Source organism: Filicampus tigris, chromosome 2 (assembly GCF_054856515.1).
Source record: "Filicampus tigris isolate MCC_2025a chromosome 2, RoL_Ftig_1.0, whole genome shotgun sequence".
NCBI lineage: Eukaryota > Metazoa > Chordata > Actinopteri > Syngnathiformes > Syngnathidae > Filicampus > Filicampus tigris.
In genome coordinates this window covers 14,003,262-14,020,543 of record NC_141218.1, presented here as the reverse complement: position 1 = coordinate 14,020,543, position 17,282 = coordinate 14,003,262, and the positions used below count along the sequence as shown (strand labels likewise).

General features: G+C 48.7%; 16 non-coding genes across 16 annotated transcripts; 13 read left to right on the top strand and 3 right to left on the bottom strand.

Moving 5' to 3' along the window:
• Positions 1–1,531: 1,531 nt before the first annotated feature.
• On the bottom strand, positions 1,532–1,603 carry trnai-aau (transfer RNA isoleucine (anticodon AAU)). The gene has a single exon. It is a non-coding gene; the product is annotated as a tRNA-Ile (tRNA).
• Positions 1,604–1,838: 235 nt separating this feature from the next.
• Positions 1,839–1,925, top strand: trnal-uag (transfer RNA leucine (anticodon UAG)). The gene has a single exon. It is a non-coding gene; the product is annotated as a tRNA-Leu (tRNA).
• Positions 1,926–3,083: 1,158 nt separating this feature from the next.
• trnam-cau (transfer RNA methionine (anticodon CAU)) lies at positions 3,084–3,155 on the bottom strand. The gene has a single exon. It is a non-coding gene; the product is annotated as a tRNA-Met (tRNA).
• A 235-nt stretch (positions 3,156–3,390) lies between these two features.
• Positions 3,391–3,477, top strand: trnal-uag (transfer RNA leucine (anticodon UAG)). The gene has a single exon. It is a non-coding gene; the product is annotated as a tRNA-Leu (tRNA).
• Positions 3,478–4,635: 1,158 nt separating this feature from the next.
• trnam-cau (transfer RNA methionine (anticodon CAU)) lies at positions 4,636–4,707 on the bottom strand. The gene has a single exon. It is a non-coding gene; the product is annotated as a tRNA-Met (tRNA).
• Positions 4,708–5,959: 1,252 nt separating this feature from the next.
• Positions 5,960–6,041, top strand: trnal-uag (transfer RNA leucine (anticodon UAG)). Its single transcript has one exon. It is a non-coding gene; the product is annotated as a tRNA-Leu (tRNA).
• An 884-nt stretch (positions 6,042–6,925) lies between these two features.
• On the top strand, positions 6,926–7,007 carry trnal-uag (transfer RNA leucine (anticodon UAG)). The gene has a single exon. It is a non-coding gene; the product is annotated as a tRNA-Leu (tRNA).
• An 884-nt stretch (positions 7,008–7,891) lies between these two features.
• On the top strand, positions 7,892–7,973 carry trnal-uag (transfer RNA leucine (anticodon UAG)). The gene is given in 2 exon segments: positions 7,892–7,929; positions 7,939–7,973. It is a non-coding gene; the product is annotated as a tRNA-Leu (tRNA).
• An 884-nt stretch (positions 7,974–8,857) lies between these two features.
• Positions 8,858–8,939, top strand: trnal-uag (transfer RNA leucine (anticodon UAG)). The gene has a single exon. It is a non-coding gene; the product is annotated as a tRNA-Leu (tRNA).
• An 882-nt stretch (positions 8,940–9,821) lies between these two features.
• Positions 9,822–9,903, top strand: trnal-uag (transfer RNA leucine (anticodon UAG)). The gene has a single exon. It is a non-coding gene; the product is annotated as a tRNA-Leu (tRNA).
• Positions 9,904–10,842: 939 nt separating this feature from the next.
• Positions 10,843–10,924, top strand: trnal-uag (transfer RNA leucine (anticodon UAG)). The gene has a single exon. It is a non-coding gene; the product is annotated as a tRNA-Leu (tRNA).
• An 884-nt stretch (positions 10,925–11,808) lies between these two features.
• On the top strand, positions 11,809–11,890 carry trnal-uag (transfer RNA leucine (anticodon UAG)). Its single transcript has one exon. It is a non-coding gene; the product is annotated as a tRNA-Leu (tRNA).
• Positions 11,891–12,774: 884 nt separating this feature from the next.
• Positions 12,775–12,856, top strand: trnal-uag (transfer RNA leucine (anticodon UAG)). Its single transcript is given in 2 exon segments — positions 12,775–12,812; positions 12,822–12,856. It is a non-coding gene; the product is annotated as a tRNA-Leu (tRNA).
• An 884-nt stretch (positions 12,857–13,740) lies between these two features.
• Positions 13,741–13,822, top strand: trnal-uag (transfer RNA leucine (anticodon UAG)). The gene has a single exon. It is a non-coding gene; the product is annotated as a tRNA-Leu (tRNA).
• Positions 13,823–14,704: 882 nt separating this feature from the next.
• trnal-uag (transfer RNA leucine (anticodon UAG)) lies at positions 14,705–14,786 on the top strand. The gene has a single exon. It is a non-coding gene; the product is annotated as a tRNA-Leu (tRNA).
• A 939-nt stretch (positions 14,787–15,725) lies between these two features.
• On the top strand, positions 15,726–15,812 carry trnal-uag (transfer RNA leucine (anticodon UAG)). Its single transcript has one exon. It is a non-coding gene; the product is annotated as a tRNA-Leu (tRNA).
• The last annotated feature ends 1,470 nt before the right edge of the window (positions 15,813–17,282 follow it).

Genomic DNA, 17,282 nt, shown 5'->3' with positions numbered 1-17,282 from the left:
AACTGTATTCTCTGCTGCTCCCTAAACGCAACAAGATAGCTAAATATGATTGATCGTTTCTAAAATAGACTTTTGATCCACTTTTTTAACATTCACACGTGAAAGATAATTTGATGTCAATGCTCAGAAACACCCCTCCCCCCCACCACCACCACTACTGTTGTTTCTTCACCTCTGGGTTTCTGATTCTTGCCAAGATTGTTGGTTATATAACCTGTAAATGAGAAGGTCAGCACCTAACAGTCATCTCCATGGGTATTTGGCACACGTGCGCATGTCATCCATCATGACTGGTCTGGTTTGGATGTGCCTGCGTGTGAGTGTGTGTGATGCTGCGGAGAGCAAAAGTAGGACAGTAACAGCAGCATTACCTAACTCACCCAGAACAAAAATACATCTGGGAAGTTTATATGGCCATCTAACTGATTAGATGCACACAATAGTCTCAAACATAGTTACACACAATGACCCACAAACGCTGGAATGCCACAGGATAGATGTGAAGTGGCAGGATTGTGGGTGTTCAAATATTAGCGCAAAAGAACATTATGTCATGTCATGTCATGTCATCTTCCAAACCGCTTATCCTATAGAGGGTCACGGGGAATTGCTGGAGCCTATCCCAGCCGTCAATGGGCGAAGGCAGACTACACCCCGAACTGGTCGCCAGCCAGTCGCAGGGCACAAGAACATTATGTAAAGAAATTAACTAAATGACTCAAATTTAAGTGTTATGCTATTGAATGCCTAACTCCAGATAGCAGAGAATAGGTTCAAACCATCAATGTCTGGGTTAGGGGGCCAGCAGGGTTCCGCTGCGCCACTCTGCTGCTGAACTCCAACTAATTTATTCTGTCCTCTCATCACTTAAGAAGAATTGGATCCCGACCCGACCATATCTCAACAGGATTGTCCTGGTTGTCTCTGAACCTATTTATTTCACCTCTGATCTGAGCAGGATTGATCATGTTATGAAAAAGGCTAGGTAGTACAGCAAAAACCTGGATGTTGCTGTGTAAACCACTATGCATCCTCCAAAATATCAATATTTGGTTGGTTAAATTAGTTCAATTTGCCAATAAACTTCCACTCATAGACAGTTGTGCGCAGGGAGGGTGACCGAGCAGCAGATGGCGTACAATAATGAAGAACCAGGTTAACCAGTGGATGGTTTCAATCGATCAACCTCTGGGTTATGGGCCCAGCACGCTTCTGCTGCGCCACTGCTGAGGAACTCCAACACTACAGTATGTTTTGTACTCTCACCGCTTAACAAGACGGGTAGACAATTGCAACTGGGGTTCTGGTCTTTCAAGATGTTTAGCCTCTGATTCACGCAGCTTTTATCATGTTTTGAAAAAGACTAAATAGAGCAGCACTTAACTGCATGTTGGTGTACGAAACCAACTATACTCCAGAGGCGTGCAAAAATTAGTTCAATTTGCCAATAAACGTCCACTCGTAGACAGTTGTGCGCAGGAAGTGTGACCGAGTAGAAGATGGCGTGTAATAATGAAGAACCAGGTAAAAATAGCAGAGGATGGTTTCGATCCATCGACCTCTGGGTTATTGGCCCAGCACGCTTCCGCTGCGCCACTCTGCTGATGAACTCAAACCCTTCGTTCGTTACTCTGACCGCTTAACAAGCATTAGATCCCGACCCAATTGCAGGGACTGTGCAAACCATCCACAAAATCAGGTCCGCCAAAATGTGTTCAATTTTCCAATAAACTTCCATTCCCAGGGGTCTCATTGCTTGTAGTGTGGCCGAGCAGCCAAAGGTGCTGGATTAAGCCTCCTGCCCCTCAAACAAACTTCCAACAAAGCGTTTTCTTGCAGGTAGTGTGGCCGAGCGGTCGAAGGCGCTGGATTTAGGCTCCAGTCTCTCAGGAGGCGTGGGTTCAAATCCCGCCACTTCAGAGTCATATAATGTGATGTTCTCTGTTGGTTATGTTTTGTCAGTGGGTAAGGCAATGTTCTTGAGTCAAATAAAAGTCAGTTCAGCTTGTATTTTGCACAACCTCTGCGGCTGCCCTTGGATTCTGCTACAACGGCTCCAGCAGTGCAACCTCTGCGGCTGCTCTTGGATTCTGCTAAAGCTGCGCAAGGCCTGAGGCTGCTTTCAACCCCCGTGTGGCCCCCTGGATGCCCACCAGACTGGCTCCGCTGCGCCTCTCTGCTGATGAACTCCAACACTACAGTATGTTCGGTACTCTCACCGCTTAACAAGCATTAGATCCCGACCCAATTGCAGGGACTGTGCAAACCATCCACAAAATCAGGTCCGCCAAAATGTGTTCAATTTTCCAATAAACTTCCATTCCCAGTGTTCTCATTGCTTGTCGTGTGGCCGAGCAGCCAGTGCTGTATTAATGGTCCTGTCCCTCAAACAAACTTCCAACAAAGCATTTTCTTGCTGGTAGTGTGGCCGAGCGGTCGAAGGCGCTAGATTTAGGCTCCAGTCTCTCAGGAGGCGTGGGTTCAAAAAATCTACCACTGCCACTTCAGAGTCAGATAATGTGATGTTCTCTATTGGTTATGTTTTGTCAGTGGGTAAGACAATGTTCTTGAGTCAAACAAAGGTCAGTTCAGCTTGTATTTTGCACAACCTCTGCGGCTGCCCTTGGAATCTGATACAACGGCTCCAGCAGTGCAACCTCTGCGGCTGCTTTTGGATTCTACTAAATCTGTGCAAGGCCTGAGGCTGCTTTCATCCCCCGTGAGGCCCCCTGGATGCCCACCAGACTGGCTCCGCTGCGCCTCGCTGCTGATGAACTCCAACACTACAGTATGTTCGGTACTCTCACCGCTTAACAAGACAGGTCCTCAATTTCAACTGGACTATTCTGGTTGTCTTTCAAGATGTTTCGCCTCTGGTTCAAGCAGGCTCTATCATGTTTTGAACAAGGGCAGATTGAACAGCACTAACGTGCATGTTGGTGTGCAACAGCAAATACACTCCAAATCAGAGGCGTGCCATAGATTTGTTCAATTTGCCAATAAACGTCCACTCGTAGACAGTTGTGCGCAGGAAGTGTGACCGAGTAGAAGATGGCGTGTAATAATGAAGAACCAGGTAAAAATAGCAGAGGATGGTTTCGATCCATCGACCTCTGGGTTATGGGCCCAGCACGCTTCCGCTGCGCCACTCTGCTGATGAACTCAAACCCTTCGTTCGTTACTCTGACCGCTTAACAAGCATTAGATCCCGACCCAATTGCAGGGACTGTGCAAACCATCCACAAAATCAGGTCCGCCAAAATGTGTTCAATTTTCCAATAAACTTCCATTCCCAGGGGTCTCATTGCTTGTAGTGTGGCCGAGCAGCCAAAGGTGCTGGATTAAGCCTCCTGCCCCTCAAACAAACTTCCAACAAAGCGTTTTCTTGCAGGTAGTGTGGCCGAGCGGTCGAAGGCGCTGGATTTAGGCTCCAGTCTCTCAGGAGGCGTGGGTTCAAATCCCGCCACTTCAGAGTCATATAATGTGATGTTCTCTGTTGGTTATGTTTTGTCAGTGGGTAAGGCAATGTTCTTGAGTCAAATAAAAGTCAGTTCAGCTTGTATTTTGCACAACCTCTGCGGCTGCCCTTGGATTCTGCTACAACGGCTCCAGCAGTGCAACCTCTGCGGCTGCTCTTGGATTCTGCTAAAGCTGCGCAAGGCCTGAGGCTGCTTTCAACCCCCGTGTGGCCCCCTGGATGCCCACCAGACTGGCTCCGCTGCGCCTCTCTGCTGATGAACTCCAACACTACAGTATGTTCGGTACTCTCACCGCTTAACAAGCATTAGATCCCGACCCAATTGCAGGGACTGTGCAAACCATCCACAAAATCAGGTCCGCCAAAATGTGTTCAATTTTCCAATAAACTTCCATTCCCAGTGTTCTCATTGCTTGTCGTGTGGCCGAGCAGCCAGTGCTGTATTAATGGTCCTGTCCCTCAAACAAACTTCCAACAAAGCATTTTCTTGCTGGTAGTGTGGCCGAGCGGTCGAAGGCGCTAGATTTAGGCTCCAGTCTCTCAGGAGGCGTGGGTTCAAAAAATCTACCACTGCCACTTCAGAGTCAGATAATGTGATGTTCTCTATTGGTTATGTTTTGTCAGTGGGTAAGACAATGTTCTTGAGTCAAACAAAGGTCAGTTCAGCTTGTATTTTGCACAACCTCTGCGGTTGCCCTTGGAATCTGATACAACGGCTCCAGCAGTGCAACCTCTGCGGCTGCTTTTGGATTCTACTAAATCTGTGCAAGGCCTGAGGCTGCTTTCATCCCCCGTGAGGCCCCCTGGATGCCCACCAGACTGGCTCCGCTGCGCCTCGCTGCTGATGAACTCCAACACTACAGTATGTTCGGTACTCTCACCGCTTAACAAGACAGGTCCTCAATTTCAACTGGACTATTCTGGTTGTCTTTCAAGATGTTTCGCCTCTGGTTCAAGCAGGCTCTATCATGTTTTGAACAAGGGCAGATTGAACAGCACTAACGTGCATGTTGGTGTGCAACAGCAAATACACTCCAAATCAGAGGCGTGCCATAGATTTGTTCAATTTGCCAATAAACGTCCACTCGTAGACAGTTGTGCGCAGGAAGTGTGACCGAGTAGAAGATGGCGTGTAATAATGAAGAACCAGGTAAAAATAGCAGAGGATGGTTTCGATCCATCGACCTCTGGGTTATGGGCCCAGCACGCTTCCGCTGCGCCACTCTGCTGATGAACTCAAACCCTTCGTTCGTTACTCTGACCGCTTAACAAGCATTAGATCCCGACCCAATTGCAGGGACTGTGCAAACCATCCACAAAATCAGGTCCGCCAAAATGTGTTCAATTTTCCAATAAACTTCCATTCCCAGGGTTCTCATTGCTTGTAGTGTGGCCGAGCAGCCAGTGCTGGATTAAGGGTCCTGTCCCTCAAACAAACTTCCAACAATTTTCTTGCAGGTAGTGTGGCCAAGCGGTCGAAGGCGCTAGCTTTAGGCTCCGGTCTCTCAGGAGGCGTGGGTTCAAAAAATCCACCACTGCCACTTCAGAGTCAGATAATGTGATGTTCTCTGTTGGTTATGTTTTGTCAGTGGGTAAGACAATGTTCTTGAGTCAAATAAAGGTCAGTTCAGCTTGTATTTTTTCACAACCTCTGCGGCTGCCCTTGGATTCTGCTACAACGGCTCCAGCAGTGCAACCTCTGCGGCTGCTCTTGGATTCTGCTACAGCTGCGCAAGGCCTGAGGCTGCTTTCATCCCCTTTGTGGCCCCCTAGATGCCCACCAGACTGGCTCCGCTGCGCCTCTCTGCTGATGAACTCCAACACTACAGGATGTTCGGTACTCTCACCGCTTAACAAGACAGGTCCTCAATTGCAACTGGACTATTCTGGTTGTCTTTCAAGATGTTTCGCCTCTGGTTCAAGCAGGCTCTATCATGTTTTGAACAAGGCCAGATAGAACAGCACTAAAGTGCATGTTGGTGTGCAACACCTAATATACTCCAAATCAGAGGCGTGCCAAAATTAGTTCAATTTGCCAATGAAGGTCCACTCGTAGACAGTTGTGCGCAGGAAGTGTGACCGAGTAGAAGATGGCGTGTAATAATGAAGAACCAGGTAAAAATAGCAGAGGATGGTTTCGATCCATCAACCTCTGGGTTATGGGCCCAGCACGCTTCCGCTGCACCACTCTGCTGATGAACTCAAACCCTTCGTTTGTTACTTTGACCGCTTAACAAGCATTAGATCCCGACCCAATTGCAGGGACTGTGCAAACCATCCACAAAATCAGGTCCGCAAAAATGTGTTCAATTTTCCAATAAACTTCCGCCCGAGGTCCTCAATTGAAACTGGACTATTCTGGTTGGTTTTCAAGATTCCATTCCCAGGGTTCTCATTGCTTGCAGTGAGGCCGAGCAGCCAAAGGTGCTGGATTAAGGCTCCTGTCCCTCAAACAAACTTCCAACAAAGCATTTGCTTGCAGGTAGTGTGGCCGAGCGGTCGAAGGCGCTGGATTTAGGCTCCAGTCTCTCAGGAGGCGTGGGCTCAAATCCCACCACTGCCACTTCGGAGTCATATAATGTGATGTTCTCTGTTGGTTATGTTTTGTCAGTGGGTAAGACAATGTTCTTGAGTCAAAGAAAGGTCAGTTCAGCTTGTATTTTGCACAACCTCTGCGGCTGCCCTTGGAATCTGATACAACGGCTCCAGCAGTGCAACCTCTGCGGCTGCTCTTGGATTCTGCTAAAGCTGCGCAAGGCCTGAGGCTGCTTTCAACCCCCGTGTTGCCCCCTGGATGCCCACCAGACTGGCTCCGCTGCGCCTCTCTGCTGATGAACTCCAACACTACAGTATGTTCGGTACTCTCACAGCTTAACAAGACAGGTCCTCAATTGCAACTGGACTATTCTGGTTTTCTTTCAAGATGTTTCGCCTCTGGTTCAAGCAGGCTCTACCATGTTTTGAACAAGGCCAGATAGAACAGCGCTAACGTGCATGTTGGTGTGCAACACCAAATACACTCCAAATCAGAGGCGTGCCAAAATTTGTTCAATTTGCCAATAAACTACCACTCGTAGATAGTTGTGCACAGGAAGTGTGACCGAGTAGAAGATGGCGTGTAATAATGAAGAACCAGGTAAAAATAGCAGAGGATGGTTTCGATCCATCGACCTCTGGGTTATGGGCCCAGCACGCTTCCGCTGCACCACTCTGCTGATGAATTCAAACCCTTCGTTCGTTACTCTGACCGCTTAACAAGCATTAGATCCCGACCCAATTGCAGGGACTGTGCAAACCATCCACAAAATCAGGTCCGCCAAAATGTGTTCAATTTTCCAATAAACTTCCATTCCCAGGGGTCTCATTGCTTGAAGTGTGGCCGAGCAGCCAGTGCTGGATTAAGCCTCCTGCCCCTCAAACAAACTTCCAACAAAGCGTTTTCTTGCAGGTAGTGTGGCCGAGCGGTCGAAGGCGCTGGATTTAGGCTCCAGTCTCTCAGGAGGCGTGGGTTCAAATCCCACCACTGCCACTTCAGAGTCATATAATGTGATGTTCTCTGTTGGTTATGTTTTGTCAGTGGGTAAGACAATGTTCTTGAGTCAAATAAAGGTCAGTTCAGCTTGTATTTTGCACAATCTCTGCGGCTGCCCTTGGATTCTGCTACAACGGCTCCAGCAGTGCAACCTCTGCGGCTGCTCTTGGATTCTGCTATAGCTGCGCAAGGCCTGAGGCTGCTTTCAACCCCCTTGTGGCCCCCTGGATGCCCACCAGACTGGCTCCGCTGCGCCTCTCTGCTGATGAACTCCAACACTACAGTATGTTCGGTACTCTCACCGCTTAACAAGACAGGTCCTCAATTGCAACTGGACTATTCTGGTTGTCTTTCAAGATGTTTCGCCTCTGGTTCAAGCAGGCTCTATCATGTTTTGAACAAGGCCAGAAAGAACAGCACTAACGTGCATGTTGGTGTGCAACACCAAATATACTCCAAATCAGAGGCGTGCCAAAATTAGTTCAATTTGCCAATAAAGGTCCACTCGTAGACAGTTGTGCGCAGGAAGTGTGACCGATTAGAAGATGGCGTGTAATAATGAAGAAACAGGTAAAAATAGCAGAGGATGGTTTCGATCCACCGACCTCTGGGTTATGGGCCCAGCACGCTTCCGCTGCGCCACTCTGCTGATGAACTCAAACCCTTCGTTCGTTACTCTGACCGCTTAACAAGCATTAGATCCCGACCCAATTGCAGGGACTGTGCAAACCATCCACAAAATCAGGTCCGCCAAAATGTGTTCAATTTTCCAATGAACTTCCATTCCCAGGGGTCTCATTGCTTGTAGTGTGGCCGAGCAGCCGGTGCTGGATTAATGCTCCTGCCCCTCAAACAAACTTCCAACAAAGCATTTTCCCTCAGGTAGTGTGGCCGAGCGGTCGAAGGTGCTTGATTTAGGCTCCAGTCTCTCAGGAGGCGTGGGTTCAAATCCCACCACTGCCACTTCAGAGTCATATAATGTGATGTTCTCTGTTGGTTATGTTTTGTCAGTGGGTAAGACAATGTTCTTGAGTCAAATAAAGGTCAGTTCAGCTTGTATTTTGCACAATCTCTGCGGCTGCCCTTGGATTCTGCTACAACGGCTCCAGCAGTGCAACCTCTGCGGCTGCTCTTGGATTCTGCTATAGCTGCGCAAGGCCTGAGGCTGCTTTCAACCCCCTTGTGGCCCCCTGGATGCCCACCAGACTGGCTCCGCTGCGCCTCTCTGCTGATGAACTCCAACACTACAGTATGTTCGGTACTCTCACAGCTTAACAAGACAGGTCCTCAATTGCAACTGGACTATTCTGGTTGTCTTTCAAGATGTTTCGCCTCTGGTTCAAGCAGGCTCTATCATGTTTTGAACAAGGCCAGATAGAACAGCACTAACGTGCATGTTGGTGTGCAACACCAAATATACTCCAAATCAGAGGCGTGCCAAAATTAGTTCAATTTGCCAATAAAGGTCCACTCGTAGACAGTTGTGCGCAGGAAGTGTGACCGATTAGAAGATGGCGTGTAATAATGAAGAAACAGGTAAAAATAGCAGAGGATGGTTTCGATCCACCGACCTCTGGGTTATGGGCCCAGCACGCTTCCGCTGCGCCACTCTGCTGATGAACTCAAACCCTTCGTTCGTTACTCTGACCGCTTAACAAGCATTAGATCCCGACCCAATTGCAGGGACTGTGCAAACCATCCACAAAATCAGGTCCGCCAAAATGTGTTCAATTTTCCAATAAACTTCCATTCCCAGGGGTCTCATTGCTTGTAGTGTGGCCGAGCAGCCAGTGCTGGATTAAGGCTCCTGCCCCTCAAACAAACTTCCAACAAAGTGTTTTCTTGCAGGTAGTGTGGCCGAGCGGTCGAAGGCGCTGGATTTAGGCGCCAGTCTCTCAGGAGGCGTGGGTTCAAATCCCACCACTGCCACTTCAGAGTCATATAATGTGATGTTCTCTGTTGGCTATGTTTTGTCAGTGGGTAAGACAATGTTCTTGAGTCAAATAAAGGTCAGTTCAGCTTGTATTTTGCACAACCTCTGCGGCTGCCCTTGGAATCTGATACAACGGCTCCAGCAGTGCAACCTCTGCGGCTGCTCTTGGATTCTGCTAAAGCTGCGTAAGGCCTGAGGCTGCTTTCAACCCCCGTGTTGCCCCCTGGATGCCCACCAGAGTGGCTCCGCTGCGCCTCTCTGCTGATGAACTCCAACACTACAGTATGTTCGGTACTCTCACAGCTTAACAAGACAGGTCCTCAATTGCAACTGGACAATTCTGGTTGTCTTTCAAGATGTTTCGCCTCTGGTTCAAGCAGGCTCTATCATGTTTTGAACAAGGCCAGATAGAACAGCACTAACGTGCATGTTGGTGTGCAACACCAAATACACTCCAAATCAGAGGCGTGCCAAAATTTGTTCAATTTGCCAATAAACTTCCACTCGTAGATAGTTGTGCACAGGAAGTGTGACCGAGTAGAAGATGGCGTGTAATAATGAAGAACCAGGTAAAAATAGCAGAGGATGGTTTCGATCCATCGACCTCTGGGTTATGGGCCCAGCACGCTTCCGCTGCGCCACTCTGCTGATGAACTCAAACCCTTAATTCGTTACTATGACCGCTTAACAAGCATTAGATCCCGACCCAATTGCAGACACTGTGCAAACCATCCACAAAATCAGGTCCGCCAAAATGTGTTCAATTTTCCAATAAACTTCCATTCCCAGGGGTCTCATTGCTTGAAGTGTGGCCGAGCAGCGTGCTGGATTAAGGCTCCTGCCCCTCAAACAAACTTCCAACAAAGTGTTTTCTTGCAGGTAGTGTGGCCGAGCGGTCGAAGGCGCTGGATTTAGGCTCCAGTCTCTCAGGAGGCGTGGGTTCAAATCCCACCACTGCCACTTCAGAGTCATATAATGTGATGTTCTCTGTTGGTTATGTTTTGTCAGTGGGTAAGACAATGTTCTTGAGTCAAATAAAGGTCAGTTCAGCTTGTATTTTGCACAATCTCTGCGGCTGCCCTTGGATTCTGCTACAACGGCTCCAGCAGTGCAACCTCTGCGGCTGCTCTTGGATTCTGCTAAAGCTGCGCAAGGCCTGAGGCTGCTTTCAACCCCCGTGTGGCCCCCTGGATGCCCACCAGACTGGCTCCGCTGCGCCTCTCTGCTGATGAACTCCAACACTACAGTATGTTCGGTAATCTCACAGTTTAACAAGACAGGTCTTCAATTGCAACTGGACTATTCTGGTTGTCTTTCAAGATGTTTCGCCTCTGGCTCAAGCAGGCTCTATCATGTTTTGAACAAGGCCAGATAGAACAGCACTAAAGTGCATGTTGGTGTGCAACACCTAATATACTCCAAATCAGAGGCGTGCCAAAATTAGTTCAATTTGCCAATGAAGGTCCACTCGTAGACAGTTGTGCGCAGGAAGTGTGACCGAGTAGAAGATGGCGTGTAATAATGAAGAACCAGGTAAAAATAGCAGAGGATGGTTTTGATCGATCAACCTCTGGGTTATGGTCCCAGCACGCTTCCGCTGCACCACTCTCCTGGTGAACTCAAACCCTTCGTTCGTTACTTTGACCGCTTAACAAGCATTAGATCCCGACCCAATTGCAGGGACTGTGCAAACCATCCACAAAATCAGGTCCGCCAAAATGTGTTCAATTTTCCAATAAACTTCCGCCCGAGGTCCTCAATTGAAACTGGACTATTCTGGTTGGTTTTCAAGATTCCATTCCCAGGGTTCTCATTGCTTGTAGTGAGGCCGAGCAGCCAAAGGTGCTGGATTAAGGCTCCTGTCCCTCAAACAAACTTCCAACAAAGCATTTGCTTGCAGGTAGTGTGGCCGAGCGGTCGAAGGCGCTGGATTTAGGTTCCAGTCTCTCAGGAGGCGTGGGTTCAAATCCCACCACTGCCACTTCAGAGTCATATAATGTGATCTTCTCTGTTGGTTATGTTTTGTCAGTGGGTAAGGCAATGTTCTTGAGTCAAACAAAGGTCAGTTCAGCTTGTATTTTGCACAACCTCTGCGGCTGCCCTTGGATTCTGCTACAACGGCTCCAGCAGTGCAACCTCTGCGGCTGCTCTTGGATTCTGCTAAAGTTGCGCAAGGCCTGAGGCTGCTTTCAACCCCCGTGTGGCCCCCTGGATGCCCACCAGACTTGCTCCGCTGCGCCTCTCTGCTGATGAACTCCAACACTACAGGATGTTCGGTACTCTCACCGCTTAACAAGACAGGTCTTCAATTGCAACTGGACTATTCTGGTTGTCTTTCAAGATGTTTCGCCTCTGGTTCAAGCAGGCTCTATCATGTTTTGAACAAGGCCAGATAGAACAGCACTAACGTGCATGTTGGTGTGCAACACCAAATATACTCCAAATCAGAGGCGTGCCAAAATTAGTTCAATTTGCCAATAAAGGTCCACTCGTAGACAGTTGTGCGCAGGAAGTGTGACCGATTAGAAGATGGCGTGTAATAATGAAGAAACAGGTAGAAATAGCAGAGGATGGTTTCGATCCACCGACCTCTGGGTTATGGGCCCAGCACGCTTCCGCTGCGCCACTCTGCTGATGAACTCAAACCCTTCGTTCGTTACTCTGACCGCTTAACAAGCATTAGATCCCGACCCAATTGCAGGGACTGTGCAAACCATCCACAAAATCAGGTCCGCCAAAATGTGTTCAATTTTCCAATAAACTTCCATTCCCAGGGGTCTCATTGCTTGAAGTGTGGCCGAGCAGCCAGTGCTGGATTAAGCCTCCTGCCCCTCAAACAAACTTCCAACAAAGCGTTTTCTTGCAGGTAGTGTGGCCGAGCGGTCGAAGGCGCTGGATTTAGGCTCCAGTCTCTCAGGAGGCGTGGGTTCAAATCCCACCACTGCCACTTCAGAGTCATATAATGTGATGTTCTCTGTTGGTTATGTTTTGTCAGTGGGTAAGACAATGTTCCTGAGTCAAATAAAGGTCAGTTCAGCTTGTATTTTGCACAATCTCTGCGGCTGCCCTTGGATTCTGCTACAACGGCTCCAGCAGTGCAACCTCTGCGGCTGCTCTTGGATTCTGCTATAGCTGCGCAAGGCCTGAGGCTGCTTTCAACCCCCTTGTGGCCCCCTGGATGCCCACCAGACTGGCTCCGCTGCGCCTCTCTGCTGATGAACTCCAACACTACAGTATGTTCGGTACTCTCACCGCTTAACAAGACAGGTCCTCAATTGCAACTGGACTATTCTGGTTGTCTTTCAAGATGTTTCGCCTCTGGTTCAAGCAGGCTCTATCATGTTTTGAACAAGGCCAGAAAGAACAGCACTAACGTGCATGTTGGTGTGCAACACCAAATATACTCCAAATCAGAGGCGTGCCAAAATTAGTTCAATTTGCCAGTAAAGGTCCACTCGTAGACAGTTGTGCGCAGGAAGTGTGACCGATTAGAAGATGGCGTGTAATAATGAAGAAACAGGTAAAAATAGCAGAGGATGGTTTCGATCCACCGACCTCTGGGTTATGGGCCCAGCACGCTTCCGCTGCGCCACTCTGCTGATGAACTCAAACCCTTCGTTCGTTACTCTGACCGCTTAACAAGCATTAGATCCCGACCCAATTGCAGGGACTGTGCAAACCATCCACAAAATCAGGTCCGCCAAAATGTGTTCAATTTTCCAATGAACTTCCATTCCCAGGGGTCTCATTGCTTGTAGTGTGGCCGAGCAGCCGGTGCTGGATTAATGCTCCTGCCCCTCAAACAAACTTCCAACAAAGCATTTTCCCTCAGGTAGTGTGGCCGAGCGGTCGAAGGTGCTTGATTTAGGCTCCAGTCTCTCAGGAGGCGTGGGTTCAAATCCCACCACTGCCACTTCAGAGTCAGATAATGTGATGTTCTCTGTTGGTTATGTTTTGTCAGTGGGTAAGACAATGTTCTTGAGTCAAATAAAGGTCAGTTCAGCTTGTATTTTGCACAATCTCTGCGGCTGCCCTTGGATTCTGCTACAACGGCTCCAGCAGTGCAACCTCTGCGGCTGCTCTTGGATTCTGCTATAGCTGCGCAAGGCCTGAGGCTGCTTTCAACCCCCTTGTGGCCCCCTGGATGCCCACCAGACTGGCTCCGCTGCGCCTCTCTGCTGATGAACTCCAACACTACAGTATGTTCGGTACTCTCACAGCTTAACAAGACAGGTCCTCAATTGCAACTGGACTATTCTGGTTGTCTTTCAAGATGTTTCGCCTCTGGTTCAAGCAGGCTCTATCATGTTTTGAACAAGGCCAGATAGAACAGCACTAACGTGCATGTTGGTGTGCAACACCAAATATACTCCAAATCAGAGGCGTGCCAAAATTAGTTCAATTTGCCAATAAAGGTCCACTCGTAGACAGTTGTGCGCAGGAAGTGTGACCGATTAGAAGATGGCGTGTAATAATGAAGAAACAGGTAAAAATAGCAGAGGATGGTTTCGATCCACCGACCTCTGGGTTATGGGCCCAGCACGCTTCCGCTGCGCCACTCTGCTGATGAACTCAAACCCTTCGTTCGTTACTCTGACCGCTTAACAAGCATTAGATCCCGACCCAATTGCAGGGACTGTGCAAACCATCCACAAAATCAGGTCCGCCAAAATGTGTTCAATTTTCCAATAAACTTCCATTCCCAGGGGTCTCATTGCTTGTAGTGTGGCCGAGCAGCCAGTGCTGGATTAAGGCTCCTGCCCCTCAAACAAACTTCCAACAAAGTGTTTTCTTGCAGGTAGTGTGGCCGAGCGGTCGAAGGCGCTGGATTTAGGCGCCAGTCTCTCAGGAGGCGTGGGTTCAAATCCCACCACTGCCACTTCAGAGTCATATAATGTGATGTTCTCTGTTGGCTATGTTTTGTCAGTGGGTAAGACAATGTTCTTGAGTCAAATAAAGGTCAGTTCAGCTTGTATTTTGCACAACCTCTGCGGCTGCCCTTGGAATCTGATACAACGGCTCCAGCAGTGCAACCTCTGCGGCTGCTCTTGGATTCTGCTAAAGCTGCGTAAGGCCTGAGGCTGCTTTCAACCCCCGTGTTGCCCCCTGGATGCCCACCAGAGTGGCTCCGCTGCGCCTCTCTGCTGATGAACTCCAACACTACAGTATGTTCGGTACTCTCACAGCTTAACAAGACAGGTCCTCAATTGCAACTGGACAATTCTGGTTGTCTTTCAAGATGTTTCGCCTCTGGTTCAAGCAGGCTCTATCATGTTTTGAACAAGGCCAGATAGAACAGCACTAACGTGCATGTTGGTGTGCAACACCAAATACACTCCAAATCAGAGGCGTGCCAAAATTTGTTCAATTTGCCAATAAACTTCCACTCGTAGATAGTTGTGCACAGGAAGTGTGACCGAGTAGAAGATGGCGTGTAATAATGAAGAACCAGGTAAAAATAGCAGAGGATGGTTTCGATCCATCGACCTCTGGGTTATGGGCCCAGCACGCTTCCGCTGCGCCACTCTGCTGATGAACTCAAACCCTTAATTCGTTACTATGACCGCTTAACAAGCATTAGATCCCGACCCAATTGCAGACACTGTGCAAACCATCCACAAAATCAGGTCCGCCAAAATGTGTTCAATTTTCCAATAAACTTCCATTCCCAGGGGTCTCATTGCTTGAAGTGTGGCCGAGCAGCGTGCTGGATTAAGGCTCCTGCCCCTCAAACAAACTTCCAACAAAGTGTTTTCTTGCAGGTAGTGTGGCCGAGCGGTCGAAGGCGCTGGATTTAGGCTCCAGTCTCTCAGGAGGCGTGGGTTCAAATCCCACCACTGCCACTTCAGAGTCATATAATGTGATGTTCTCTGTTGGTTATGTTTTGTCAGTGGGTAAGACAATGTTCTTGAGTCAAATAAAGGTCAGTTCAGCTTGTATTTTGCACAATCTCTGCGGCTGCCCTTGGATTCTGCTACAACGGCTCCAGCAGTGCAACCTCTGCGGCTGCTCTTGGATTCTGCTAAAGCTGCGCAAGGCCTGAGGCTGCTTTCAACCCCCGTGTGGCCCCCTGGATGCCCACCAGACTGGCTCCGCTGCGCCTCTCTGCTGATGAACTCCAACACTACAGTATGTTCGGTAATCTCACAGTTTAACAAGACAGGTCTTCAATTGCAACTGGACTATTCTGGTTGTCTTTCAAGATGTTTCGCCTCTGGTTCAAGCAGGCTCTATCATGTTTTGAACAAGGCCAGATAGAACAGCACTAAAGTGCATGTTGGTGTGCAACACCTAATATACTCCAAATCAGAGGCGTGCCAAAATTAGTTCAATTTGCCAATGAAGGTCCACTCGTAGACAGTTGTGCGCAGGAAGTGTGACCGAGTAGAAGATGGCGTGTAATAATGAAGAACCAGGTAAAAATAGCAGAGGATGGTTTTGATCGATCAACCTCTGGGTTATGGTCCCAGCACGCTTCCGCTGCACCACTCTCCTGGTGAACTCAAACCCTTCGTTCGTTACTTTGACCGCTTAACAAGCATTAGATCCCGACCCAATTGCAGGGACTGTGCAAACCATCCACAAAATCAGGTCCGCCAAAATGTGTTCAATTTTCCAATAAACTTCCGCCCGAGGTCCTCAATTGAAACTGGACTATTCTGGTTGGTTTTCAAGATTCCATTCCCAGGGTTCTCATTGCTTGTAGTGAGGCCGAGCAGCCAAAGGTGCTGGATTAAGGCTCCTGTCCCTCAAACAAACTTCCAACAAAGCATTTGCTTGCAGGTAGTGTGGCCGAGCGGTCGAAGGCGCTGGATTTAGGCTCCAGTCTCTCAGGAGACGTGGGTTCAAATCCCGCCACTTCAGAGTCATATAATGTGATCTTCTCTGTTGGTTGTGTTTTGTCAGTGGGTAAGGCAATGTTCTTGAGTCAAACAAAGGTCAGTTCAGCTTGTATTTTGCACAACCTCTGCGGCTGCCCTTGGATTCTGCTACAACGGCTCCAGCAGTGCAACCTCTGCGGCTGCTCTTGGATTCTGCTAAAGTTGCGCAAGGCCTGAGGCTGCTTTCAACCCCCGTGTGGCCCCCTGGATGCCCACCAGACTTGCTCCGCTGCGCCTCTCTGCTGATGAACTCCAACACTACAGGATGTTCGGTACTCTCACCGCTTAACAAGACAGGTCTTCAATTGCAACTGGACTATTCTGGTTGTCTTTCAAGATGTTTCGCCTCTGGTTCAAGCAGGCTCTATCATGTTTTGAACAAGGCCAGATAGAACAGCACTAACGTGCATGTTGGTGTGCAACACCAAATATACTCCAAATCAGAGGCGTGCCAAAATTAGTTCAATTTGCCAATAAAGGTCCACTCGTAGACAGTTGTGCGCAGGAAGTGTGACCGATTAGAAGATGGCGTGTAATAATGAAGAAACAGGTAGAAATAGCAGAGGATGGTTTCGATCCACCGACCTCTGGGTTATGGGCCCAGCACGCTTCCGCTGCGCCACTCTGCTGATGAACTCAAACCCTTCGTTCGTTACTCTGACCGCTTAACAAGCATTAGATCCCGACCCAATTGCAGGGACCGTGCAAAAGATCCACAAAATCAGGTCCGCCAAAATGTGTTCAATTTTCCAATAAACTTCCATTCCCAGGGGTCTCATTGCTTGTAGTGTGGCCGAGCAGCTGGTGCTGGATTAAGGCTCCTGCCCCTCAAACAAACTTCCAACAAAGGATTTTCCCTCAGGTAGTGTGGCCGAGCGGTCAAAGGCGCTACATTTAGGCTCCAGTCTCTCAGGAGGTGTTGGTTCAAATCCCACTGCTGCCACTTCAGAGTCATATAATGTGATGTTCACTGCTGGTTATGTTTTGTCAGTGGGTAAGACAATGTTCTTGAGTCAAATAAAGTTCAGTTCAGCTTGTATTTTGCACAACCTGTGCGGCTGCCCTTGGATTCTGCTACAACGGCTCCAGCAGTGCAACCTCTGCGGCTGCTCTTGGATTCTGCTAAAGCTGCGCAAGGCCTGAGGCTGCTTTCAACCCCCGTGTGGCCCCCTGGATGCCCACCAGACTGGCTCCGCTGCGCCTCTCTGCTGATGAACTCCAACACTACAGTATGTTCGGTAATCTCACAGCTTAACAAGACAGGTCTTCAATTGCAACTGGACTATTCTGGTTGTCTTTCAAGATGTTTCGCCTCTGGTTCAAGCAGGCTCTATCATGTTTTGAACAAGGCCAGATAGAACAGCACTAACGTGCATGTTGGTGTGCAACACCAAATACACTCCAAATCAGAGGCGTGCCATAGATTTGTTCAATTTGCCAATAAACGTCCACTCGTAG